The sequence below is a fragment of the Aquila chrysaetos genome, chromosome 15 (genome assembly GCF_900496995.4).
Source record: "Aquila chrysaetos chrysaetos chromosome 15, bAquChr1.4, whole genome shotgun sequence".
In the NCBI taxonomy this organism is placed as follows: domain Eukaryota; kingdom Metazoa; phylum Chordata; class Aves; order Accipitriformes; family Accipitridae; genus Aquila; species Aquila chrysaetos.
Genome location: NC_044018.1, coordinates 1782707 through 1810414, shown reverse-complemented (window position 1 = coordinate 1810414; position 27708 = coordinate 1782707). Strand labels below are relative to the sequence as shown.

At 43.5% G+C, this 27708-nt stretch overlaps 1 protein-coding gene across 4 annotated transcripts in view; it reads left to right on the top strand.

The window, feature by feature from the left end:
- The window catches only part of NCOA1 (nuclear receptor coactivator 1), a 185887-nt gene that overhangs the window by 45407 nt on the left and 112772 nt on the right, over positions 1–27708 (top strand). For all 4 annotated transcript variants that reach the window (XM_041128729.1, XM_030038087.2, XM_030038093.2 and 1 more), the window contains exon 2: positions 8125–8293. The gene's annotated coding sequence lies outside the window, so the exon portion shown is untranslated. The remainder of the gene's footprint in view (positions 1–8124; positions 8294–27708) is intronic.

Genomic DNA, 27708 nt, shown 5'->3' with positions numbered 1-27708 from the left:
ACGACACTTCTGCTTTCCGGATGCAAAACAGGAGTCCTGCTCGTGTATACTGTGGCAGGGATGGCTGAAGCACCCTTGGAAAGTGCCATCTGCTAAGGAGCTTTCAGTTATATTCTCTTTGCAGGATCCTGCAGCAAGTTCAGCGTTCCCCAGAGTTGATGGTCAAGTCATGGCAAGGGAGAGATTTTGACTTGTGTGATTTCTACTGCCTGAAGCTCCCAAAGTGGTCCAGCTGGGGACTTCTGCCAGCAAAATGCTATTATGGCCTCACAGCACTTGTGAAATCTTGAGCTGGTTCAAAATTACAGCAATTTGCATAAATCTAAAAATTGGGAACTTTGAGCTTTGTGTTGCAATGAGGCAGGTGAATGAAGAAAAGCCAATGATGGTGTAGGAGACCTGTGGCAGGTTGAGCATTCATGGGCATACGAGATTGTTGCAAGGACCTGCTAAAAGAAGTTCTTTTATACTTCGTGTTGCATACATAAATACAGCTTTTCCTTTCTGTTGAGCTCTTCTCTTCCTGTGTGCCACCTGGAGATAGTTGGGGTTTAGAGACTCAACAACCCTCCATCTTGGCTTGTCCTCCTTGCTTGTCTCTCAGTGGGTCAAAACCCAAATTATGTGGCAGTGAAACTCAGCCTGGCCTCTTCAGTCCTTCAAATACCCCCAAGGGTGACTGCCAGACAGCCTGTCAAGACCACAAGAGTTGCACAGTGGTCCATAAAATGGTGTTGCTGCTGCTTTGCCCCAACCCTGGAGTTACTTCTGCCTCTCTCCTCTCCCTGGATGGCTCCAGCAGTGCTGGCTGGGATCCTCAACGAGTAAGCCTGGGTGCTTCCATGTGGAGCTGCCCTAGGCTCGAGTTAGCAGAAGTCTGGCACGATTCCTAACTTGGGCTCTGTGATGTGCCTCTCCTGTCTTACGTGAGCACCTTGGGCTTTGGGAACCGGCAGGTTAATTCAGTGGTCTTGATCTGTAACAGTAGGAGCAATCTGCAGATGTGACTTTAGTGTTAGTGTTGTCTGTTGTTATTGATTGGCTAAATGAACAAACCCAATCAATTTCTCCTTCAGATGTTTTTTAAAACATATTTTACACTTTCTGCTTTTCAGTTAAAGCCCAGCAGTTTCATCTAGGATGAGTGAGATCACTGCAAAACCTGGCACGTGTTCAAAACCTTAGAAGTACAGAAAGCTGTTTATTAAACTTCCTCATGGGTAGATAAGACAACTCGCTTTACTGGAACAAAGTTAATATATTTTTTTTTTCATTGAGGTCTTAGTTGTGTAAAATTATTCTTTCCAAATACAGTGATTGTTTTTCTGACCTTTTAATTTGTAACAGTTAACTGGCAAACAGATTTAGCCCTCTTGCAAAACGGCTTTTCTCTCTGTGTCTCCTGCAACACTTATTTGGTATTGGTTATAAATCAAGCAGTAGTACATGAAAAAGTAGATAAGGAGAAAAACAGGCTTTCCAGATGCCCAAAAATGTGTATAAGTTCTTAAGCAAGATGAAATTTAAAGGGAACCTGGAAGGGTACTTTCATGAGGGGAAAGCGCAGTGAGAATAAGCATTGCCTTGAAACTGTTGCCTGAATGTCCTTACTCCAGGGAGATTAAATACACCTTTTAAAAATGCAGCATTTACACTGGCCCAACAACCTTGGAGTTTGGAGGAGCTGCAAAAAAAATTTGGTGCTGCATGTTACTTGAAAGCAGGCAGAGAAGGAAGGTCCTTGTGGGAGGCTCCCTGCAACCTCCTGTAACAAAGCTGTTCTTTTTTGTTACTGCTTTGTAGTGTGCCCTTTTTATATATAGCACAGCAATGAGAAACAGGTAAATAAATTATGGATTTTGTCAACATACAATGAACATTAAATCCCTCCTAACTCCTTTCCACTTGCTTTTCATAGTTGGGTATAATTTATTAGCTTTGATTACCTAGGCTGAATGGAACAAACTGTTGCAGCCGACAGACAGGAGAGGATCCTACGGTCATAGCGTGGGACAAAGTTGGACAAACCCATGTTTGTCTTCATGTTGTAGGTTTGGAGCCTACTTACTGAGTGAAGAGAGCAATGCTGTTGCTGATCCTGCCTCCACTGATCCTTGTTTATGCATTTTAATATTAAACAGTCACCGATAAAATATTTAGAGCCTTAAGTAAAATATAACAAGGGAGGTATTGAAAGATGCATGTTTCACATGCTAAATGATGACCGCTTCAAAGGTGCTGTGGCGGCTTGGTCCATCACGGGCTGTGTGAGAACTTACTTGCAAAGCGTTTATGCCCTGTAGGTCTGTGACTGAAGATGCAGTAGAAAGCACATGACTTTGGGGGACTGGAAAATGTTGTAGTAAGCTGAAGATGAAAGGTTTTGGGTGGGATCTAGCTCAGATGAAGGATGACAGGAAGTTGTTTCTTCTGGTCACTGGAACGTCTGAAATGGTTTAGCAGATATATTTTACTCAAAAAATGTATTAGCAGTTGACCTTAAGCCTAAACACCATTTTAGCTTCCTTACACTCTCCACTAATTTTTCAATTGATTAGTAGAATTTCAAAGCAGACATAAGGATGGAAAAGCTGATGGGTTCAGCAACACACCAGGCTCTCCTGTGTGTATTTGAATATGTTTTCATGGGATAAGGAGAACTTTTGATACACTGAATCTGCTATAGTTAATGCAGAATAGTTTAGGTGGAAGGGGTATCTGGAGGTCATCTGGTCTGAACCTTGGTCAAAGCAGCTTCAGAGGATATGCTTAACAAGATCGTGGATAACCCACTTCTTGCCCTCAGCTTCAACTGTTTAAAACCAGGGTCCAATCCATCGACTTGTATGGGATATTCTTAGTGCTTTTTTGGGTTGCAGGGAACAACCCAACTTTGATGCTTTGTTGGAGGGAGAAACATGGATACACCTAAAGCAAATCACTTCATTCAGTGAAAGTTGTCAATAGTTTGAGCAAGAAATGCTGAATACGGGATTTGGTAAGACAACAGAAGAGCAAAGGTCACCAGTCAGTGCAAGCTTTATTGAAAGGGCTTGGGGTTTTTAATGTTGGAGATTTCTGAGTGCATATTCTTACTAATTAGGTGGCTTTCTGATGAAAGGGAAAAATATCCTGGGTTGTTGATGTATATAATCTATGGACATGTATGTCTTTTATCTGTCCTCCAGATCTCTTTATATCTTAAACTGAAAGCTTGTGCATAATAGCACTTGTAAAGTGTCTCTTATTATTGCCTCAAGGTATTATGTTTTGGAAGGAAAAGCCAAGATCCATCCAGCTCCTTTAGCTTCTTACTGTGATTTGTGGACAGGTAGTGGGCTGCAGATAGGTTGCCTAGTAATGACCTGGGAAAGCTTAGCAAAATCTTGATATGGTTGAGGATGAGAAAATGTGTGGGACGTAAGAGATCTTGAGCGGATGGAGCGGTTCTGCCAGGGAATTATGTCTGGAAGATCTTCGGTGCTCACTAAATGAGGCGCGTGTTTCTGTCTGCCTCTCAAACTTGCTTTCTTCTGCTGATGTGGGCTCAGATTGTTCAATGATGTCCTGGTTTCAGCTAGGGTAGAGTTAATTTTCTTTCTAGTATCTGGTATAGTGCCATGTTTTGCATTTAGTATGAGAAGAATGTTGATAATACACTGATGTCTTCAGTTGTTGCTAAGTAGTGTTTATACCAAGTCAAGGATTTTTCAGCTTCTCATGCCCAGACAGCAAGAAGGCTGGAGGGGCACAAGGAGTTGGGAGGGGACACAGCCAGGGCAGCTGACCCAAACTGGCCAAAGGGGTATTCCATACCATGTGACGTTATGCCAAGTATATAAACTGAGGGGAGTTGGCCTGGGGGGCAGATTGCTGCTCAGGAACTAACTGGGCATCGATGGGCGAGTGGTGAGCAATTGCATTGTGCATAACTTGTTTTGTATATTCTAATTATTTTTTTATTATTATTGTCATTATTATTTTATTCCTTTTTGTCGTATTCAACTGTCTTTATCTCAATCCACAAGTTTTACTTTTTCCCCCCCCCGATTCTCTCCCCCATCCCACTGGGTGCTAGGTGGGAGTGAGCGAGCGGCTGCGTGGTGCTTAGTTGCTGGCTGGGGTTAAACCATGACAGATGGCCCTGGGACAGCACCACCCCACTACTTCTTGTGCAACTGTGCTGCAGTCCGGGAGTGACTCTGGGGCTGCCTGTAGACTGCTTGTGGTTCAAAAGCCATGGTTTCACCATCTCTGGAAAAGGAGAGGTTGTTAATAGTATCTGATATGGTCACCTGCACGAGAGGCTGTAGGACCTCCCCGAGTTCAGTTGTATTTGAAGTAGTGGGTTGAGCTCCCACGTTCAGGAGTTTTTCATGCACGCAGCCAATGCACTGCTTTTGCCAAAGGAAGCTGCGCTGGGGAACCACGTGGGGTTGGTGGTCCACCATCACTGAGATCGTTTCCAAAGTACAGTTTCCTCTACTCTAAGGTGAGAATATAAGAATAGCATTGATGGATCTCCACCCTGTTTCTAAAAGCGGAGCCTCTAGAAGGATGTGAGAACTGGGCAGACCCTGTACGATACTTGCCCAACTCTCCAGCCTCTGATCTTTCAACTTCTCCGGGACTTTCCCAGCCAGAGATGATGTCCATCTTATTAGTAACCATCATGGGTGTCTGCTGTGTGACACAGCCAGTCTTTCCTTGAGCTTGCGCAGACGTTTAGCATGCACGACATCCTGTGGCAAGGAGCGAAACCGCTTAGCTGGGTCGTGGGTGAAGAAACCGCTGTCTCTTGTTTGGTTTTGGATTTGCCACCTGCTACTTTCATTTCTTGCCCCTTCGTTCTTACACCAAGCAAGGTGCTGCTGCCTTCATAGGCTGCTGGTATGTCCCTGCTCTGTTACGTCCCATCTGGATGGGGAAGGGTCTCTGCTCCAAGTTTGTGTTTGGTGATAAAGATGTGCAAGGTCTTTGCTTGTTATCATGTTGGTAAAAGATCCAGATCTCGTGTCCTTTGCTATCTGCAGCTTTTAGAGTTGGTGTGAGTCTGAGATGCAGTGGCTTTTGCTCTTGGCTTGCAGGAGGATGAGTAAAGTAGGGCATAAGAACTGCTCCTTCTGGTATTTCAATGTAAGCACGTGATTAATGATGATCTAGTTATATTTTATGACTTGTCGCTTGACCAATTATTAATCATTTAATATATTCCATGTTATGTAATGTAATTCCAGTTACTTGAGAAGTCAGACTTTACAGATACACTGAACTCTTAAGTCTGTTGCATCAGAGCTGTTACAGTTTGCAGCCAATCTTGCAGTCTTAATAAAAATGCATACAGTTGATTTAAGACCTATGTGTCGGTAGATATCGTTTATTTACTTCCCGTAACTCCTAATTAGATTTTATACCAGCGTTTTCCTTTTCTTCCTGGGATATAAGCTGGACTGATAGCTTGTTATTAGCCTGGTCATCCTGCTCACGCATTTAAAATACTGACACAACGGTATGTCCTCCAATGCTCTCAAACCTCCCAAGTTAACACTTGCAGGAAGCTACAATAAATGGTCCAGAGTTTTTCTTGTCCGGCTCTTTTAAAGCCCCTGAGATGCAGCTGAAGATCTTCTGACTTAAAAACAACCAGCTCTGTTAGCTGTTGTTTCACATCTGCCTGCATTGCTGTTTGGAATAGAAAATGTTTCCTGTGGCATGACTATACCATCTGGTTTCTTTCTTAATTAATGAACAGAAATATTTGTTGCATTCTTCTGCTGTTCCTATAATATTGCTGGTGGTTGCTCTCTTTCTGTGCAGTAACAGTCCTTGGCCATTGCTGGAATGTGCTGTTCCTAGGTAATTTTTATAACCCGATACACTCAAACCTGTGAGTATTGTGGTTCTTGTCAATGCATTTTGCTTCTCTTACTGTTTCATATCACTACATTTCTGCTGTATTTTAATATGCCAACAGTTTAGTTTTTCTTCTCTTCGTTATATATATATTTTATTCTGATTGTTGCTTTCCTTTTCATGAGAGCCGAGTTGAGAAGAGTTATTTTATTTTTTTAGAACAGGAACATCTTCCCTTTTTAGTCTTGGGAGCTTAATCCCCCCCAGACACACACCTCACCCTGGGAATCTGGAAACATATTCTTAAAGTTTCCATTATTATTTATGTTTTTCTGTTTTTAACATTCCTTCCTTAGCATCATTTTGTGCATTTATTGTAGGGGTAGTGAAAGCAGCTGGGACGTATATGTTGTTTAGAGATTCAAAGACTGTCTCCTACTGGCAAAATGCAACTTTCAGACTGGAAGCCTGAGTGATACAGCAGTTTGTGCATCTTTTGTGTTCATTTATCTGCATGCATGTATAAAAATGGATGCTGTCTGCCATCAGGATGTGCTCTAGTCATACTTCTCTGTTCAGATGCGGATCCGTAAGCTTCCAGAGTTGTTCTCTGCCAGTGTCTTGGAGACGATGCTGCCATCTGAGTTTTCCTCCCTCCTTTTGCATGTTTGATTTTTCATGTATAATTGCAATGAGTGACTTACAAGAGTCTTGTGTTGCTAATGACAGGTGCATTATTAAGATGGTATTCTAATGACCGTGTCCATCTAAGTAATTTCTTTTGTAATAGCAAGAGTGGCAATGGGGACAAGCAGATTTTGAACTAATGATGGTACTCCCCTCATGTAATTTTAGATGTTTGGATTTAGAGGTATAAATTTAACCCAGTAATCCTAGTAACCCTGTGAGAGAGAGAGAAAGAAAGAAAATAGATACATCCTGGAAGTAATTTAATGTGGGCTCCTAACCTGGTGGTTCTTGGGGACCAAACACAATCTGCTGAAGCAGCAGCCAGCCTTTGGGGCTGGTTGGGCTGCTGAGGACCTGCAGACATCTCCGTCCAGCAGCTCCAAGGGAAGATTCATGGACCTGTTTGTTGACTGCAGAGGAACCCTGGAATTACCAGCTCCAGTTTCCAACAAGCTCATAGGTGTCTAAGGTTGATTAAGATGAATTGCATCCTATAGCTACTACAAGTAAAAGTTCAAAAGCAATTATTGGGACTTCTGTCTTGAAGCATTCAATGGGATGGGTAGCAAGTGTGACTACAGAAACTGCAACGTGTGGAGTGGCTTGGAAGAAAGGTTATGAAGCTCATATCAGTGGTTTCCATGGTTGTTTTTTTGTTTTGGTTTTTTAATTATTTACTTTTTCATTAGAATTCAGGCAGTGCATCACAATATGAAGAGCCCAATTTTATGAACTTAAATTTTTCAACCAAGCAAAGTCTTTGCAAACCACAAATTAGTTGACGTACTAGCATTTGGCTCGAGAGGAACAAGGTCCAGACTGATATGACTTACAGGAGAGGGGCTGGCTGAAGCAAATAGACATACTGCAGTCTTAGTGTCTTTTTATGGCATACATGCTTTGGGAGAGAAAGTTATGCTCATCTCAGGTTCAGAGACTACCTGGCTTACCTGGTGATACAGAAAGTCTGCGTAAGAGGAGGAACTGGAGAAATCCCCTTGTTCTGGTTCTAGCTTAATGCTTAGTAACGACAGCAATTTACTATCTGTGCCTTTGTGAGGCAGGGAAGGATATAATTATCTTTGGGTTTTATAAGTTCGGTGGTGGTCTGCAGCCTGTCGGCTGTAAGCACCAACTGTAATATTCTGGTGCTAGTTTTTATCTCCCGTGTTGCGTAGATGCTGTCTTGCTATGGCAGATTTGCTGCTAGATCTGTGCTGTGTTTTTCTGGAGGGTAATCTTTATTTCTTAGGAGTGTCATTGGCAAAGAGGGAGGGGAGAATTGGAAAAAAAACCCCACAACTTACTGGTTGGAGTATTAAGCTTTCATTTACTTTATTTCCCCAACTAGCTTAAAGGTTGAGGAACCTTGATGAGTTCTTTTCCAATGAAATAAAAAAGATACCTTGCAATTGATAGTATCGAGGTGTTCAGCAAGCTATTAATGATGTTGCTGTGAGTTAATAGTTGACCTCAACTTTGCTGTTTTCCTACTTAAAACACTGAAAATTGCATCATGTGAATAATAATTCAGAAAGATAAATGAAAGGTAATGCAAACAAACTGTCTTTTCCTCCACAGGACGCAGTAATTGATGCTGGTCCCCTGTCGGAAGAGTTCATGTGAAGACTGCCCATGGAAGGTCGATGCCTGCATTTGCTGAGGCTCTAGGATTCTGCCGTTTTGCTGTTTAATTAACTGAAGAGTCCAGTTTTTCCCATGAACCATCTTTCACCTCGGGAAGATAGAGGTAAGGTTGCAGGTCTCTGTTTCTTCTTTCCTCTGGCGGAAAATGTTTAAACCTGTCATGGAGGTGGTTTTTGCTGGAGCACCTCTTCATGCGGAATTAATTACTGAGACTGCTGAAAGCAAAAGTCTCTGTTTTTCTCTGTCCTTGGCATCCTTTGGGTTGTTTTCTGTACATGAGATGTTCAGTCAGTCTGCATTGCATTCGTAGCTACAAGAGTTGTTTTAAAAGCTCATAAAGATGAAATTATTGCGTGAATCAACTGTGCTTTCTCAATATGTTTTGCAAAATTGAATAGCTAATTGCTGCGGTGGCAGAATGGTATGCAAAGGATTTGTGCTAAAGAATAATATGTGGTTTTGGTAAGTCAATGTTATGCTGTAGGCTGGCTTGTGGTGTTGATCAGGTGAATTGAGTCCGTAACTGGAGAATTCTAAAAGTCACAAACTTGGGAAATCAAAATATTTTATGGCAAGGGCTACTACAACTTCCAGAGCAAGAAGCGTGTACTCAGCATCCTTGTAGCTCTTACTAGATGATGCATGTAACAACTTGAACACTTCTGTGGTTTGCCCGCAGCCGGCAATATCTTAAAGCAAAATCGTTGTAATGGAGTGGTAACTCGGAAAGACAGTAGAATATATTTAGAAATGAATAAAATGGTAAACCAAGTTGGATGATGTGTTGGGTGCAGCTACTGTATGGCTGTGGGATTTGCAGCCTCTCTCCATCAAGACTGGGAGTGTTTACTGCCGTGGACCATGAGTACGCAAGAGAGGGGAGGACCTGTACCCCTGCTAATTCCGCTGGAAAACTAGCTTCTAGCTAACATGCCGTAAGGCAAAAAATAACATATACAGCTGCTTTTGTCTGATAAAATGTTATACTGCTTGAATCACAATTCCCTGTCTGAGATAGCTGGTGTTGCAAGAAACTTTTGCATCGGAGCTGGTTTTGGCTGGAGTGCAACGGAAAATGGGATATTTCCTTCTGGATTGAGCATGGCTTGCTCCTATGCTGCTCTTCAGTGCAGTGTAAATACTGGTCCCAGTAAGATACTGGTGGTGTATGTCCTCCGTAGGCTGCTTTGGCCACTTGGTTTCTGTCCTTGAGTTGGCTGCTTCCTTAAACTGTGGAGGAAAGATCGCTGCAGCAGGGACTGTGGTGGCTTGGAGATGTTGGTGCCCCTGTTCTAGATGTCCTCCCCTGATCGGTTTGGTGGCCGGAGGGTGGATAATCGGGCACCCAGGATGGGTGGTGGTAGCTGGGGAGCCATCCCCTCCTTGCCCTAATCTGTCTGGCTGCCCAGTGTTTGCCCTGCATTTTTGGGCAAGGCTCTTTGCTCTCTGCTTTGCTGTTTTCTGTTTCTAGCACAAACGATGGCGGTAATTAGGCACAGTTGTAAAATTTGAAAATAATATCACTTCTGTATCGCTGTGTGCTATCCTGACTGTTAGCTTGGAGTCACCTGGGCAGACAAGAGCTGGGAGGCTGCCCGTGAGCGGTAAGAAACCAGCAGAGCCCCAGTCCAGTGATGGAAGTGCTGCTCGGAGTCTAATTATTAAACTGCGCTTTGCCCGATAAAGGCACAGTTGAATTCAGGATTTTTCACTGCAAAAAGATCACCTTTCCCACTGGACGTAACAGCTACTTTTTCACTGGAAATGGGTAAACTGTATCACACACAAACGAAAAATCTTAGCTCCTGCGACTCTTGATGTCTTTATTTTTCTCCCCAGTATCTGACCAGATTCAGTTTTTGAAGAGGTGACCTTGCGGGGTGGTGGTGGGTTCTCCCTGCTGCCGACCTCCTGCTTTCCAGCTGCCGATTAATACCTGCCCAGGCTGGGAGCTTGCAGACCGAGGGTCGTGGGCTGGAGCGTGCTCCAGGCTGGGCTGTATGCAGCTTTTATTCTTTATTTTCTTCTTCGTGCCACCTCCCCCTGCCCCCAAGCAATCAGTACAAATCACACACCCAGCAGTGGCCAGGCTTTACCTGAGACATCTCTTAACATCAGGCAGCTTGACGGATACAGCCCAGGCAAGAAAAGGGTTAAATTCTTAACTATGAAATTGGATATCGTTGTGGGGAGGAAGAGTGACTTCTAGACTAATTTTAAGGGTGAGGTGCCTCCTCTGCTGCTCTGGATTTCCCCTAATTTGGGGGACTGATGGACTAGCCCCTGCAGTTGTGTGGGGGAAGCTGGGGGGAGCCCTACCTTCATGCCACCTGGCATCTCCCAGCCTTTCCTTATTTTTTTTTTTTTTTTTTCTTCCCACCTGTCTTATTAAATTTCATTCTTTCCTTTTAGCAAATGGACTTTTTGGCTTGGCATGAAATCTAGTTGCTGTGATTGAGTTCTCATCCCCTTTATACTGCAATGGGGCTTTGAGATAAAAAAATGTAAATGCAGTCGCTGAGACGCTCCCTCCCCCACCCTAGCCCTAGGTCTTTGCTGAGCTGAAACTCCTTCTTTATTCCTTAATGATCATATTCCTTCCACTTTAAATAGATTTCCTGCTGTTAACAGTGTTTTCAAGTGTTGCAACACTTTATAAATGGTATCTCGTGAGAGGTATTTACCGTAGGTGAGTTTCCTTGAAGTCATAACCTCTGCCTTGCTGTTCCCTTTTCCCGGGGGCTGCTGGCGGGGTAGGAAGGACACAGATGACAGGCTTGGCAGTCACCGTACTTCTAAATCATCTGTTCTTCTACCTCTTTTGTTAGTTTTAGAGAGGGATGTTGTTTCAGCCATGTGTTTGAAATGGAGTCCTGCTGATCAAGACAAAGATGCACACAGCACTTTTGGGGACTTAGGAAGAAGAAATCCAGACTTGTCTCGCCACATATGAATTAAAGCCATTGGGGCACCCCTGAAGCCTTGCTTTTAAAAAGCAAAGAGCACAAACAAACCAGGAACCCCCGCCATGCCCACTGGAAAAGGCTCTCTAGGTTGCCTGGTGGAGAACGGACAGGACAACTGCTATGGACCACGTGCAGGGAGAGGTCTGAAGCTTCTGCCACTTTGCAGAGGACACCCACCAGCAATATTGCATCTTCAAGTCGGGCTTCTTGTACTTCTGCTGGCTAGCCTGCAGCTATAATAACAGGAGATGTGTTTCTCTCTTTAGGTTGCTAAATACAAATGCTGAAGTGTTGAGTTGTCTTGGTTTTTGGGGGTTTGTGGTTTTTTGTTGGTTTTTTTTTTGGTTTTTTTTTTTTTTTTTTTTGTTTTTTTTTTTAGAAGAAAAGTTAGAATGAGCATGTGGAGGCCCCCAACATGTTTCTTTTCATATTTGTCTTGAAGATGTTATAGCCAGCTGTCATTAGCAAAGAAATTTGTTAAAAGCATTCACCCTGTTGAAGGTGTTTGAGTCTTAACTGAGTCTCCCCATTTTGTTTTTATTTGGTCATTTGATCCTGCCGCAGTCCTTGTTTGGATAATGTTGAAATACCTCTTTCTGTTAGATGTTTATATGTTAGACACACCTGCACAATGCTAAAGACAAAAGTTTCAAGTGTATGTTGAGAAGAAACAGTTGATGGGATTTCAGATGTCTCCTAGGGACTTTGGCTCTTCTGTGCGAAATTAAGAAGTGTTTCTATAAGGGAGCTGGTTGTAGTTTCACATCTGACAATTCTTTCTGTTCCTTTTTTCTAAAAATACCATTAGACTATGTTGTTTTCACACATAAATCCTATAGTTGGACAGTCAGATTGGGTGCTTTCTTTATACAGAAAGTATTTGAGACACACAGCTCTTCTATTAAGTAGAACTTCTGGTGCTTACCTCCTTCAAAAAATTAAAATGTCTAAGTAAGGATTTGGTCATCTTCCATTAAATGTTGCTTGCCCAGGAGCTTTGATTAGATCTATTTTGACTACTTTGATTTAATATCCAGGTTGCAGTTTTGCGTATCTTTTGGAACAAACCACTTCATCTGTTTGCCTTACTACTCCTGGAAATTTTAAGCAAATGCCCCTTTTTCTTACGCTTTCACATTTCTATGCAAATCCAGCTTAATTCTTTGACCAGACACCAGCTGCAGAAACCCTGCCAAGGTCTGAGATGACATTGTCCCTCCACCATTGGTCACTACCTACATGGCAAAGCTGGTGGCTTCCATGAGTTCTTCCAACAGCACAGTTCTTGTGAGCACTCCTCATCTGCAGTGCTGCTAAGTCCTCCAGGGTGGGCTGAGCCCTCTCCAGCGGCTCTTCAACCCAAGCTTCTTGTGCTGAAGCAAATGAGAAATGCTCAAGTGAACTTTTCGGCTCTGAGCGTGGGATCCTCTTCACAGACAACCCAGGAATGGGAACATCTTAATCTGCCGCAGCCACGTCTGCAGTGATCAGTTTATCATTACCTTTAGTGTACAGCGTTAATGCAGGTTGTAACCCTTTCCTGCACATCTGTGGTTGTTCATTGAACTACAGAAGCCCAATTCATCGTTGTCTCCAGCCCCACCATGTAGGTAGCTCTTGCTGTGCTGAGGAGACGAGGTGGAAACGTGTTTGTGTCTTGGCTGAGCAGGATTGTAATCAGCATCCAACAGGACAGTAAATGATGCTGGATATGTTAATGGCTTTTTAGTCTGCCGGGTTCTCTGCTGCCCTCGAGGAATTTCTGCTTCCTGGGCCACAAAGATGATCTGTCGTTTAATTGAAAACCACACTCAAGCGAGTCCATCAGTTTTCGGGACTTAATGATTTGGTGTTCTTTCCCTAATGTAGTATTTGCTGTACAAGCCCTTCCTGTGGATATAAGGTTATAAATTGGTGCCTGTGTACTTTCTTCCATTGTTTTTGCTATTTTGGTACCTCTTTGTCAGTTTGTGTTAGCTACTGCTCTGACCTTCTCAAGGGCACCTCTTCATTGTCGGGCTTCCCGTTGGCTGTCAGCTCTCTGGAGGTGAGACACCAGCGATTGCTCATTCTCCCTGCAAGACATGGCTGTGGTCACTGACTCCATAAGCCAGGAAAGTATGAGAAATTCTGCCTTTTTTTTGTTCATAGAAGATGATCCAGAGGTTGGCAGGATTAGAGTCATAGAGTCAAAGAATGGTTTGGGTTGGAAGGGACCTTAAAGATCATCTAGTCCAACCCCCCTGCCGTGGGCAAGGACATCTTTCACTAGACCAGGTTGCTCAAAGCCCCATCCAACCTGACCTTGAACACATCCAGTGATGTGTAGGGCATCCACAACTTCTCTGGGCAACCTGCTCCAGTGTCTCACCACCCTCATGGTAAAAAATTTCTTTGTTATGTCGATTCTAAACCTACCCTCTTTCCGTTTCAAACCATTGCCCCTTGTCCTGTCCCTACAGTCCCTGGTAAAGTCTCTCTCTCTGTCTTATAAGTCCCCTTTAAGTATTGAAAGGCTGCAATTAGGTATCCCTGAAGCCTTCACTTCTCCAGGCAGAACAACCCCAACTCTTTCAACCTTTCTTCACAGGAGAGTTGTTCCAGTCCTCTGATCATTTTTGTGTCCCTCCTCTGGACCCGCTCCAACAGGTGCATGTCTTTCTTGTGCTGAGGACCCCAGAGCTGGACACAGTACTTGGTCGGGGGGGGGGGTGTCTCATGAGAGTGGAGTAGAGGGACAGAATCCCCTCCTTCGACATGCTGACCACACTGCTTTTGTTGCAGTCCAGGGTACAGTTGGCTTTCAGGCCTGGAAGTGCACATTGCCAGGTCATGTCCAATTTTTCATCCACCAGTATCCCCGAGTCCTCCGCAGGGCTGCTCTTCATCCATCCCCCATCTATATTGATAGTGGGGATTGCCCTGACCCAGGTGCAGGACCTTGCACTTGGCCTTGTTGAACTTCATGAGGTTCACGTGTGGCCACTTCTTGAGCTCATCAAGGTCCTTCTGGATGGCATCTCTTCCTTCTAGTGAATCAACTGCACCACTCAGCTTGGTGTCATCTGCAAACTTGCTGAGAGTGCACTCATTGCCACCATTTAGGTCATTGATGAAGATATTGTGCAGTACCAGTCCTGACACGGACCCCTGAGGGGCACCACTTGTGACTGATCTCCATTTGGACATTGAGCCCTTTGCACAAAGCACAGTTCTGTTTAGTCAGTGTAGAAGCATTTAGGGAAAAAATTATCGTAAAGTAATAAAAACATGGGTGAGCATTTGTCTTGCTGGGCAGTGACACATCCTCATGGGCATTGCCACCCTGGCTGTGTTCGTGGGGTGATAGCTGTCCATTCTGGAGGGGTTTCTTCCTCCTGCCACAAGGTTTTATCTTCTGTCTGAAGCCTCTTAGGTGGGGTGAAGCCAGCTGGGACTAGAGTGGGGGGCAGTGGGTGAGTTCAACCCTGCAAGAGACAGGTTCTTCTCCTGGATGCTCAGGGTCATCGTTCCCCCTCGTCGCCTTGGGCAGACCTGCTCTTCACAGCAGCTTCTGGGGAAAGCATGGCACAGCACGATATGTGAAAAGGAGGTCCTTTTATCTTCTAAAAATAACAAATAAACCTGCTTAGAACTGCCTTTTTGTTTGTTTTCCTACTTTTGATCTTGTCTTTGAAAGAGAAAAATTTTAGATGGGTTAAACCCTTAGTAAGGACTATTTGTGCTTTTAGCTAGAGAAGTCTTTTTTTTACCTTCCCGTTATCGCTAAAAACATTTTTTAGAGCTGATGGGAGTTGTGTAACCACTTGTCAATAACTCAGGAGAGTGGTAAGATCTGTTTCTGGTAAACTTTCAAGAGATAAACACAAAACCCCGAAGCTACTGCTTGGCTGACAAAAAGTGAGAAGAATTTTTCTGGTGTTTTTTTTTTACTTCCGTGCTGAGTTGTTGGTGAATACCTTTCGCTGGTGCTGGGGAGGTTTTGCTAAGTATGTGGCTCTGTTTGCTTCTCAGAAAGAAAACTATCAATACTTAGTTCCTGTGGTTTGAAGATGAAGGTATACACGTTAAAACACACACGCACATGCCTGCTGCCATCAGGAAGGACCGAAATATAAAAGTATTTCCTGGCAGTTTTGCCCGAATGCTGGTTTAAATGATAATTTACTATTGAGTCAGTCTTGCGAGCTGGAGACAGTGGTGTCATCTACAACAGTACTTTCCAAGAACCAGAAATACTGGTAAATAATTTTCATTACAAGCAAGTTTTAGGAGTGCAACATCCGTGAAATCTTGATTATTTGGAATGCAAATCTTAATTTTGCTCATCCTTGATCAGCATTCCTCTGTGGCATCCTGTCCTCTTCTTCCCTGACGTGCCAGCATCTCAAAGCACCTCAAATGATGCTTAAAACTTCACAGTACATCACTGGTAAGAATTAACAACACCAGGTGAAATTCAACATCTGCAGAGAAATTGTCTGCATCGTCTGATGCCCTGCTGGAGTGGGAGAGGCTGCAGAAAGGTTCTGCCTGGGCTTCTGGCATTAGGGTAGCTAATACACAGCAAGCTCTTACCTCTAAAGTGGAAAGGTAAGTGATGTTTTTGCATAAAATCTGTTTTTTTCCCCCCCATATATTTACAACACTTGCTCTCCTTGAATTTACTTACCTTTTGGAGCTGTGAGTTAGTGGTTAGGAGAGCACTAGCTGTTGCAAAGAGGATGAGGTGGTAGGAAAATATAGCAAAAACACACAGGAATATATAGCAAACTCCTCATAGATGCTTTTTTCATAGAATCATAGAATGGTTTGGGTTGGAAGGGACCTTAAAGATCATCTAGTTCCAACCCCCTGCCATGGGTAGGGACATCTTCCACTAGACCAGGTTGTTCAAAGCCCCATCCAACCTGGCCTTGGACACTTCCAGGGATGGGGCATCCACAACCTCTCTGGGCAACCTGTTCCAGTGCCTCACCACCCTCACAGTGAAGAATGTCTTCCTTACATCTGATCTAAATCTACCCTCTTTCAGTTTAAAGCTATTACCCCTTGTCCTATCACTACATGCCCTTGTAGAAGTCCCTCTCTGGCTTTCCTGTAGGCCCCCTTTAAGTACTGGAAGGCTGCTATATGGTCTCCCCAGAGCCTTCTCTTCTTCAGGCTGCACAACCCCAACTCTTTCATCCTGTCTTCATAGCAGAGGTGCTCCAGCCCTCTGATCATCTTAATGGCCCTCCTCTGGACCTGCTCCAACAGGTCCATGTCCTTCTCATGTTGGGGACCCCAGAGCTGGACGCAGGACTCCAGGTGGGGTCTCACCCGATCGGAGCAGAGGGGCAGAATCCCCTCCCTTGACCTGCTGGTCCTGCTTCTTTTGATGCAGCCCAGGATATAGTTGGCTTTCTTGGCTGCAAGCACACGTTGCCAGGTTGTATTCAGTTTTTCGTCCACTAATACCCTCAAGTCCTTCTCCTCAGTGCTGCACTCAATCCAGTCATCACCCAGCCTGTACTTGTGCTTGCGATTGCCCTGACCCATCTGCAGGACCTTTGTTGTGTTTAACCCCAGCCAGCACCTAAGCACCACACAGCCACTTGCTCACTCCTCCGCAGTGGGATGGGGAGGAGAATCGGGGAAAAAAAGTAAAACTCGTGGGTTGAGCTAAGAACAATGTAATAACTAAACTAAAATATAATAATGCCAATACTAACAATAATTGTAATGAAAAGGAATATAACAAAAAGAGAGAAATTAGACCCGAGAAAAGACAAGTGATGCACAATGCAATTGCTTACTACCTGCTGACTGATGCCCGAGCAGCAATCCACCCCTCCTGGCCAACTCCCATCAGTTTGTATACTGAGCATGGCATCCTATGGTATGGAATATCCCTTTGGCTAGTTCAGGTCAGCTGTCCGGGCCATGCATCCTCCCAGCTTCTTGCACACCTGCTTGCTGGCAGAGCATGGGAAACTGAAAAATCCTTAATTTAGGATAAGAGCTAGTGAGCAACAACTGAAACATCAGTGTGTTATCAACATTATTCTCACACTAAATCCAAAACACACTGTACCAGCTACTAGGAAGAAAATTAACTCTGTCCCAGCCGAAACCAGGACAGCCTTGTACTTGGCCTTGTTAAACTCCATGAGGTTAGCAGAGGTGCACATCTCAAACCTGTCAAGGATGGCATCTGGATGGCATCCCTTCCCTCCAGTGCGTCAACTGCAGAGGGTGCACTCAATCCCACTGTCCGTGTCACTGACAAAGATGTTGAACAGCGCCGGTCCCAATACCAACGACCCCTGAGGAACACCACTCGTCACTGCTCTCCACTCGGACATCAAGCCATTGACTGCAACTCTTTGAGTGTGACCATCCAGCCAATTCCTTATCCATCCATCAAATCCATGTCTCTCCAATTTAGAGACAAGGATGTCGTGTGGGACAGCATCAAATGCTTTGCACAAGTCCAGGTAGATGACATCCATTGCTCTTCCCTTATCCACCAACGCTGTAACCCCATTGTAGAAGGCCGCCAAATTTGACAGGCACAATTTGCCCTTAGTGAAGGCATGTTGGCTGTCACCAATCACCTCCTTATTTTCCACATGCCTTAGTGTAGTTTCTATAGTTTCTTTTATTTTCATAAAGATCTTAGACTCCCCTTGCAGATTTCGGAGAAGCCTCGTGAGGTTAATAAAGCCTTACCTTTAACGTGCTTTCCCTCCCCATCTCTGCTTCCTCTACCTTCCTTCTTTATACAATGAAAGGCATACATTTGTTTAATGGAGCTGTCACAAATCCCAGCTACAGATGAACTGCAGAATGTATATTAAAATATATTTGGTGAAGTTAAAATGAAATTCAAAATCAAAGGAAAATTGCCCCGTTGCTTGTTACAGTTCATATCAAAATGTCACTTGGGAGAAAGCATATTCCTTTTAGAAGCGTGAATGGGTTGTTAAGGAGGGACCGATTTTATCTGTAGGGAAATTCTCTACTGTCTTAAGCCCAAGTGTGAAGAGGGAAAGGCAAACTAATTAGCAAATTTTAATAACAAAGTAACGGAATATCAGATGGATGGTATGTCTTCTAGCATTGGATTTATACAGCTGAGCAGTTTCCATGTATCTCTGAATGTGTAGCAAATGAAGGGAACATCTTTTATTAAGATATTGGAATAAAATTCTAATTTAAGCAACCTTAAATTTATGGCAACCATAATAGTAAATAGTCCAGAGATGGAAAGTAAGTGAAACTGCATACTTGAAGTAGAAGGTTTAATGAAAAAAACTTCAACAAACATTCCTAAAGAAACGCAGTAAAAATCTGAATGGGCAATTCAAACCACAAAATTACACAAATGAAAGAACAACAAAGGAAATGGATCTTCTTGTGCAAGGAAAGGTCATCCCAGATCTTGACAAACATTAAAACATGGTGGTGTTACTGACAGAAAAACTTCTTTACCATGAGGACAGATCCCAGAGCAGGTTGGACCGGAGATATCCGAAGGCTCAACCTCAATTTTCCTGCGATTCTACAAAATATTTAGCATTTAAATACATGGTGTTTGTAAAGCAGACATGCAACTCTTGGCAATTGATGGACAACAAAAATACGAATTTGCTAAAATTTGTGGGAAATACAGTCCAGACCCATGAATGACTATTGTCAAGGCATAGAGAAACCCCTTAGGGAGCAGGGCAAGGTATTACTAGTGGTCATGTAAGTGATCAGCAGTTGAGTTTAATGACTAATTTCTAGTAGAAATCCCTTCCTCTTTACTGCACCGTAAGTGAGCATACGTCTATACTGCGCGTTTCTCACTGGCAGCCAATTTTAAGCTATTTAGAAATTTGAGGACATTTGAAGTTGGTCGTGTTGCAGCTTCTGCCTTGCACGGCACTGAGTGAAGCTCTGCTCACGCATCTGCAGTGTAAAATGCTCGTTAGGGTTTTCATACGTCTTTGTAACTTCAGAGGATTAATATTTCTCCCTGCTTTGATCCCTGCAGAAGAGAGGGAAGCGAAGCTGCCGAATGTTGCTGACTCTCATCTCGCTTGAATGGGAGACTCCTCCAAATTTCTTACATTTGTTGTCTCCTCACATTCTGCAGTCTCATCTTTAATCCCTCTCTCCCATGTCTTTAATTCATGAAAGTAAGTAATTAGAGACCCAAGCACATGTCAGAGTGATGATATACAGATACAGCTGCAGCGTTTTTTTCTTAAGTATAATAGTATAATGTCACAAATGAGCTCCCTTTACTCTGTATTTCTCTGGACTCCATCTATCTTTAGATGGAAAATACAGCTGCACAGCAGTCTCCTCACTGATGTAAAAATGAGGAGGAAGCTTTTCCACTTTGTGTAAGCGTATTATTTATGAATATACCATGAAGAATGGCATTGCTGCACAACACAATGGTAATCCCATCACATCCTTATTTCTCCAGCAGATGAAAATACTTCATTACAATTAGATGTTGTTTGCTTGTTGTTTCCTGAGAGGGTCTGCAGTTAAACTCTAGACCTTTTCCACCCTGCTGTTATTAATGTGAGTGTTGATAGCGAAGTATTCCATCAGTCATCTACTGTACACTAGGTCTGGGTTTGGGATGCTGCAGCGGTCTTTGAAAATGATGGAGTAATAATGGATGAATGACAGGGTAGAAGCAATCTAGCAACTATTTTGCATGTCAAATATGAAGGACGGATAAATTTTACAGCTGTTAACAATGATTAGAGCATTTGCAGACAAGTAGATAAGTCATTAAAAAAATAAAATCACTCGGTATACCACTTACCCATCTATTGTCAACACCGTGACTGTACACGGGGTAAATAATTTCAGTAAGTACTGAAATCTTATTAAAATTTTTAATTAACTCATCAGCAGATTAATAAATATTTCATGACAGCTAACTAAATGTCTGCTCTACTGTGTAAGAATGGCATCCTCCTTGACAGGAGACCTGGTGAAAGCTGTTTGTCTTGCTCATCAGTGTTGCAGGTGGTTGCAGTGAACTTTCTTTTTGAGTGTAGTGAGGTGTCCAGCCTTGACACGTTCTCATTTGGAAGCTGTGGTTTTAAAGAGGAGAATAAAAATTAAAAGTATACATAACAGCCTCATTCTTTGTTGTTTCTAAGAGTAGTTTAGTGAAAGAAAGGGCTGATTGCCTTGACACAAGGATAAGAGGAGTAAGACTTGTCAATTAAATTATTGGTTTGCTCTTTGATGTTTGGTTTTGGTGGTGCAGTGTTTCTCAAAAATAGTTCAGTATTTCCCTCCTCCTGTTCGTAATAAGTACGTGACTTCATAAAACACATTAGATGCCCACAAGAGTTCTTTTTGCAGGTGCATGCCTGTATTGCTGCACTCTCTGTTGGAGGATGAGTGTCACCTTCCAGCTTGACTGCCCAGGATGGCATTGCCCTTTGCTGGGACAGCTGTCATGTCCTTCCCTGGTGCCTTCAACACCATCCTCTAGAGCAAGGGGAGGAATAGCCTCTATTTCTTATGAAAAGAGCCCTCAAGGCCAAACATTTTTAATATTAATACAATTAATGTGATTCAGCTGTGATTACCCAGGTGTCACATAGCTGCCATCTTCTAAAGGCAGCATCTCCAGCCCCAGCCTTCCCTGCGCTGCAGCAGCTAGCAAGTGTTGTGCCGCAGCTGAGTCTTTTCATCGCTTTGTTTTCACAGGCTTTAATTATGGAGGGGAAAAGAAAACTGTTACTTATAGTGTGATGGCATGGGTATAAAATAAGCCGTATCCTTGCACCAGTGTGAACTTCACACTGAAGTGCTGGAGCCATCTTATTTGCCTGTATTGTTTGTGCAGCTGCAGGAATTGCACGCACATCTGTTTTGTGGTCCTGAAATTTAGCCCCATGCACATTTACACATCATTGTGAACTGGCAATTTTTTTCCTCTTTCTTAATGGTTTAATAAATACCAGCTATGTGCTTGGTTTTTTTTTACATTGAGTTTCATCTTCCCTTTTCAAACAAAATGTTGCTGGCAGCTTCAGCATGTTGCTGCAGAAATGTTTTTGCAATGCTGTCTTTATAGTTGCACGGAGGATGTGTTTGTTATGTGCACAAGTTTTGTTACGTAAACTAGCCTTCAGTTTTTCCAGTTTGTGCTGGAAGGTACTTTATCTTCTACCAAATTCCAGGGGTTTATAGCCAGGTAGGTTCCCCCCCTCCACTTTATTTCCTAGCTGATGTTTTCTTTAAAAGATTGGGTCTTCTGCTTGCATTTCTTGCACTTCTGGGAACTGTTGAATTCATTAGTGATGATACCTGATTCATCGGACAAAGCAAGAAGTTATCTCTCTGGAGCATTTTTGCAGTGAAGAATTTGGGGGGAGAATTCAACAAAAGTGACACTGGGTTACTTATAGCTTGCAGCCCTTTGTCACCTCGGTGGGATCCTGCGTCTTTCAAAGGATGTCCTACTTTTTGTAAATGTTATGTGGAGCAGCCCAGCCATTTTGCTGTATTTTCACAGGCACTTGCCTATTTTTGTATTGTAGAAACAGTTTTAAGGAGTGCTGAGTAGCATTGGTAAAGGATTTTAATGTGGTTGCTTCTCTGCAATGCTTCGTGAAATGGCTTAAGCATCTCTTGCCCTCCATTTTAACAGACCAGATACTTGTGGATCTCCTCCGCTATTAATATCTGTGATTTAATAGCATCAGTTTGGACTTATTTCTGCAGTACTTTTCTTCCAGAAACTCTCCAAGGGCTGTGCATTTTAATTAGTTTAGCCTCACATTCCCTCCACAAGGGAGCTGGACTCCCCTGACCCCCTCTTGGTTTTCCCCTTTCCTCCGTGTATTTGCCTACATGCGCTCGTGCTCCAGCTCCTTACAAGAAATGTTCATTTTTCCTTCATGGAGGCACATTTACACCCATTTCTATAGTATGAGCTTGCTGTTTTTCCCCATTTAAAAATACTTGATCACTACTGATTTTTTTTTTTTAACATACCCACTGTATTTAGGGCAGGAGATGCAGCCAGTGCATAATTTTCTTGCAGTTCCTTGAAGCAAGGGTATGGTTTGTGGTGCTGCCTCATCCCATTTCTTCATTCTTAGGACTTAATTACAAATATCTCCATCTTTTTTTTTTTTTTTTTTAATGCCTTACCTCTTATTCTGCTGTTTGTTTTATTAACGCTTATTGTTTTTTTGCAAACCTAAGGATTAGCAGCTGGGGAGGCAGGTTGCGTCCGTGCCTGCAGCACTTGTGCTCGCACAGGATGCAGGTCCGGTCCTGCTGCCTGGCACCAGGCAAAGCCAGTGCAAAACGCTGTTGGTTTAGCTTTAGCTAAGCTTAGCTTTAGCTTTAGCTTTAGCTTAGCGGCGGGGACTGTCTGCACTTCAGCCTGCAGCGTTTTTATCACAGTCATTCGCATGCACGTGAAACAAAACGGCTCATGGTGTTTCCATGTAACCTGGAGGTGATGCGGAGGAAAGGTGGTACGAAATGAAGCCCTATCTTTTTTTTCTCTGCAAATTAGTATATTTTGGGGGAGTATTTCCCAGCGGGTGCTCCTGAACTTTTGCAAGCTTCCTATGGCAGATGCCTTTGTTGCAGAGCTCCTGCTCCTGAGCTCTCTGCAGCCTGCTTCAAGGAGAAAGCCTAAAGGAGAATGTAAGTAGAAATTATATAATGGAGAAGCAGATCAGTTTTGTTGCGGTAAAGCAAAAAAAAAAAAAAAAAAAAAAAAGAGAAATTGTGTGTTGGATAAATATATTGCTAAGAGGCTGCCCCAGCACCCTTGCTGTGCTGCTTTCCTTCCCCAGGGCGTGGGATGCAGCTGCAAAATGGTGTAAGCTTTTCCATCAAAAATGGAAAGTGGTGTTTAGATGCATACCAGGTTTTGGGTCAGGGTTTGGAGCTGACTCTAGGGCCAGGTCTGTAAGAAAACAAACAAAACCCCAAAGACCTATAAAATCCTTATGTTCCTCAAATGCGTTGCTTGGCAAATCTATCCGGATGGAAATGCGGTGCACTGGATGAATCAAGAAGGGGATAAACAGTCAAGAAAATGTGAGCCATTTCTGCATTTGCATGAAGAGAATAGTATTTGGAAAAACCTGGTCATGAGGTAGGGGGGCTCTTTGCCTCTATCACCAAAGCTACTTGGAGTTCAGGTTTTTAGTTAGATTTCAAATGGATAGTGTCCCTTCCAAGCCTGTCTGCTCTACCGTAAGCACAGTTGGGGTGTAGCACTTCCATATGAAGCAAATAGCAATGTTAGCCTGGGCAGCCTGGACCAGCAGAGCATCCTGCTGGGTACCAGGAGTGCTCCGCGCCCAGCATCTCCCAGCAGTGCTGGGATGTGAATGGCATCTCTTCGTATAACCTTATAAAACACATTTCCCTTAGCCATGCTTGGAAGTTCAGTGACCCAAAAAGCTTGAAAATTAAAGCAAATGTTACACTGAACAATCTCTTTGTTGTTGTTGTTGTTGTTTTGTTTTTACAAAGCATATATCTGAGGAAGTGTCTTTATTAACAAGTCGTGTGAGGCTGTTGGTTTCCATCTTTGGGATTCTGTCTCACCAGCTTTGCAAGTTACGCTGCACAAAACTGAAGTAAAACCTGGTGAGTGCACCGTGCATTTACCCCAAGTAACCTCCGGCAGGTGCCACTGGAATGATGGCACTGGGGAGCCTGGCGGAAGGAGGAGTCCATCCTTGCACGTGCTGCACTTGCTGATGTAATATTTGCTCTGTATACATGTGTTTCTGTGTAGAGTAGTAAAATAGTGTCCATAGTGGTAGGTCTTAATATAAGTGGATTAATAACCTGAGATGTTCATGCCTCGAGCTTGCACATCAGCGTGGAGCTCCAAAGCACTTTGCAAATGGTGGTAAAGACTTTCCTCCTTGTGGGGGTAGAAGGGGCCATGTTTTAGGGTCACAACAATGATCCGAGGGCTGGAGCACCTCTCCTATGAGGACAGGCTGAGAGAGCTGGGGATGTTCAGCCCGGAGAAGAGAAGGCTCCAGGGACACCTTACAGCAGCCTTGCAGTACTTAAAGGGGGCTTATAGGAAAGATGGGGACAGACTTTTTAGTAGGGCGTGTAGCAATAGGACAAGGGGTAATGGTTTTAAGCTAAAAGACGGGAGAATCATACTAGATATAAGGAAGAAATATTTATGCTGAGGGTGATGAGACACTGGCCCAGGTTGCCCAGAGAGGTGGTCGATGCCCCATCCCTGGAACCATTCAAGGTCAGGTTGGACGGGGCTCTGAGCAACCTGATCAGGTTGAAGATGTCCCTGCTCATGGCAGGGTGTTGGACTAGTTGACCTTTAAGGTCCCTTCCAATCCAAACCATTCTATGATTCTAAGGGTATAATTGAGGCTAGAGTCTTGGCTTCTCATATGGATGACTAAGTAAGGATGCTTTGAATTTGTTTCTGAAGGTACAGAGCGTTAATAGCTTCCTGTGCAGCCCTTTGGAGGTTGGGAAGCTGAGTGTCTTTGTGTCTTGGGCTCGGGAGATGCAGGTGGTACTTGGAAATTACTCAATTGGGTATGTAACCCCAGCCTGCTCCTCCCCAGGGCAATTTCTGATGCAGCTTCTGTGGCGTTCCTGCCAAATGAGAGCAGTTCTGCTTCTTGCTGAAGTTCCTTCTTGGTCACAAGAAACAGTAATTAATACTATATTAAACTGATAAGTTTTTCCTTCCTGCTGTGATTCATTTTCATTCTTTGAGTGTTTATATGGTGCTTGAGAGTATGTTGGCTATTCCTGTTCCTAGCAGACCGGCATTTAAAAGCAGGATATTGCTATGTGCTATCATATGGGGAGTCAGATGTTATCTAGAGATTAGATTGCAGTAATGTAAGGCCAGAAATTTGCTTTACCACTGACAATACTTGATCTTGGGCAAGGAGCCTAAATTTTCTTCCCGTGTTTTCTGCTCTGAAAGTCCATATTCTATCGGAATTGCAGAGATTTATTTGAATCGGAGTATGGGATTTCTGCTTCATTCATACTCTCCCAGGCCAATGTGTTTGTATGTGAGATAGGGCACTTTCCACCATGATCAACTTTTATTTCCTCTCCCATATCCCCTCTCTGGTCTCTTCACCCCAATTTTAAGTTGTCCTCTTGTTTTGTGGTGAATGGGCATGAGCCAGAAGACAGTTTGTTTGGAGTTTCATGCTATCATGGTCTTTTTTCAGTCTGCAGAGTGCTTTAAAACAGCCCCATCAACTTATTATGCGATGTGCCCTTTGAGGTTGTGTTTTAGCACCTATTCCAGATTCTGGGAAGCTGAGTCCTCCCTGCAGCCCCGGCACAGGCAGAGCAACCTCCAGGTTTCTCAGAAGAAGGATTTATCTTCCAGTTCCCTTCTGGAATCTGCAAAGGTTGGGTTGTTGGGAAGATTTATGTTCACAGAGGTGTCACCAGCACTCTCGAGTTTGAGATTTCTGTATTGAACAGCTTGGGAAGGAGGAGTGGTTTTCTCTGCTCAGGGAATTTCTGGGGAAGAAATAAAGCCCCTTACACCAAAAAAACCCACCAGTCTGCACTAATTTCCTATTTGCTTTGTTCTCTTTTACTGTTGAAGAAGGAAAGGCATGAGTTGAGGATTGCTGTGTTATCTGCCATTAACCTGAAGACTATATTCTGCTTTTAAAATGCAGGTTGTTGATTAGGATAGTATCATTCGGGTTCTTCCCTGTATTTCTTGGCAGCTGTTGGCAAGCTAGTCTCTTTTTAAAACTATTTTTTGGTATTCTTTCTGAGAGTAATAGCTACTAGATAGATGCGCTGTGAAGTTGAATGCTCCTAAAATACTTAGATATGATCACCAAGTCTATGAAGATTCAAAGTGTGGCAATAAACTCATTTTTGGAGCTACATCCAGGGAGATGAGAAGGTGAATTTAGCAGGTTAGTGACTTGGTTGATTCTCTTTGTTTAAGTATTACTCCATGATATCTGCTTAAGAGGGTTATGCTCTGCAAAGCAGCAGAATGAACCCTTGAAACAAAAGTACTTGGTCCTTGTCAGGCAATTGCCCATCATTAAAACCCCCAACCCGGCTGGTGCAAACCTGGAGCAGCCTCCCAGGAGAGCCAGCTGCTTCCCCAGCCTTCCAAAAACAGGCTTCAAAATCGGTTAGTTTGAGATGTGCCGGGTTTTGTGTTATTTTGCTCTGGTTCTGCAGCAAGCCCCACTTTGGGGGTGGGTTTCCTGGGTCTCTGCCGTAAGGGAGCAGCCAAGCAGATGCCGAAGTTGGGCTAAACACAAGATTCCTGCACTCAGCCCCTCACAAACCATGATTTTGGGACTGGGAGAGTGTATGTATTCAATTTAGAAAGAAACCAAGCTTGCTTTATTAAAATGAAATGATAAAACCAAACCAAATGGTAAATCTCTTGCCTGCGGTACTCCCATGAAAACTTGTGTGAAATCCTCTTACTGCTCTTGCCTAGCACAGGTGATTTCTCTCCTTGCAACATCAGATGTACGGCCGGCATACCTGCGATGCTGAGTCTTTTTTGTCGCTTAAAATGTGATCCAGGGTATTTCCCATGGCCAGGGGAATGCCAGGGGATTTTTGGTGTTCAGAGATTAACTTCACTAAATTCACTGTATCTTTCCCTACCTGCTGAGCAGGAGCATTTGGCACAGAAAATGGGTGCAGTTCTGCTTTATTTTTTCTATTGCCAAGGTGCTGCTGAACTTCGTGGGAAGAACTGTGGTCTGTTGGAGTATAGAATAAACCTGGTAATGTCCTGAAGAGTTTGGTTTATGGCAATAGAGGGAAACTGCCATAGTCAATTGAACCCAACTTTGTTTCCATCCAGTGATCTATGGCAATTTCCATTAACAAATGCTCTTTGGGCTTTTTTTCTGAATGAGTGACCTTTCCTTATCAGATGGACTTTTTATCAGTTACTGTGGCTGAGTAGGAGCAAGTTTTCCTCCATGGAAGACATGCGGGGATTTCCAAAAGTGCTGAGCGTCAGTGCTGGGAGAAGCAGCTTGTGAAACTCCCATGGGCTTCAGTTGGGGCTTTGACATTTAACTCTGGAAACTGCTGTGTTGGATTTTGATGGCTGCACCTGATGGTGGTTGTCACCTCCTCCCACCACTCACCAGGGGCAGAGGGACCTGGTGGGGATGCACCTGGGCTGGGGGGCATGCAGCTGGGATGGGCTGGAGATGCAGCTGGGCTGGAGATGCAGCTGGGCTGGGATGTTGTCTAATTTTTCTTTGCAGCAAGAAGTTAGACAACATGGAAGGGGAATTTTTTGCATATTCCAAGGCCTGAGGCAAAAAAGATTTTTTTAAATAGCTGCTTCTATAAAGTACAGTTTATTTTATACTGCGAATTTTAAATGGGGTATGTGCAGCTCTCCTCTGGCCGTTGTCTTTGAGCTGTCTTCTTCCTGGCGTGCAGCAGGGCAGGCACTCGGCATGCGGAGCTTTAGCGAAATGCACTCTGGGCAAAATCTTGTCCTGTTTTGGCACAAGAAGGTGGCGAGAAATCAGAT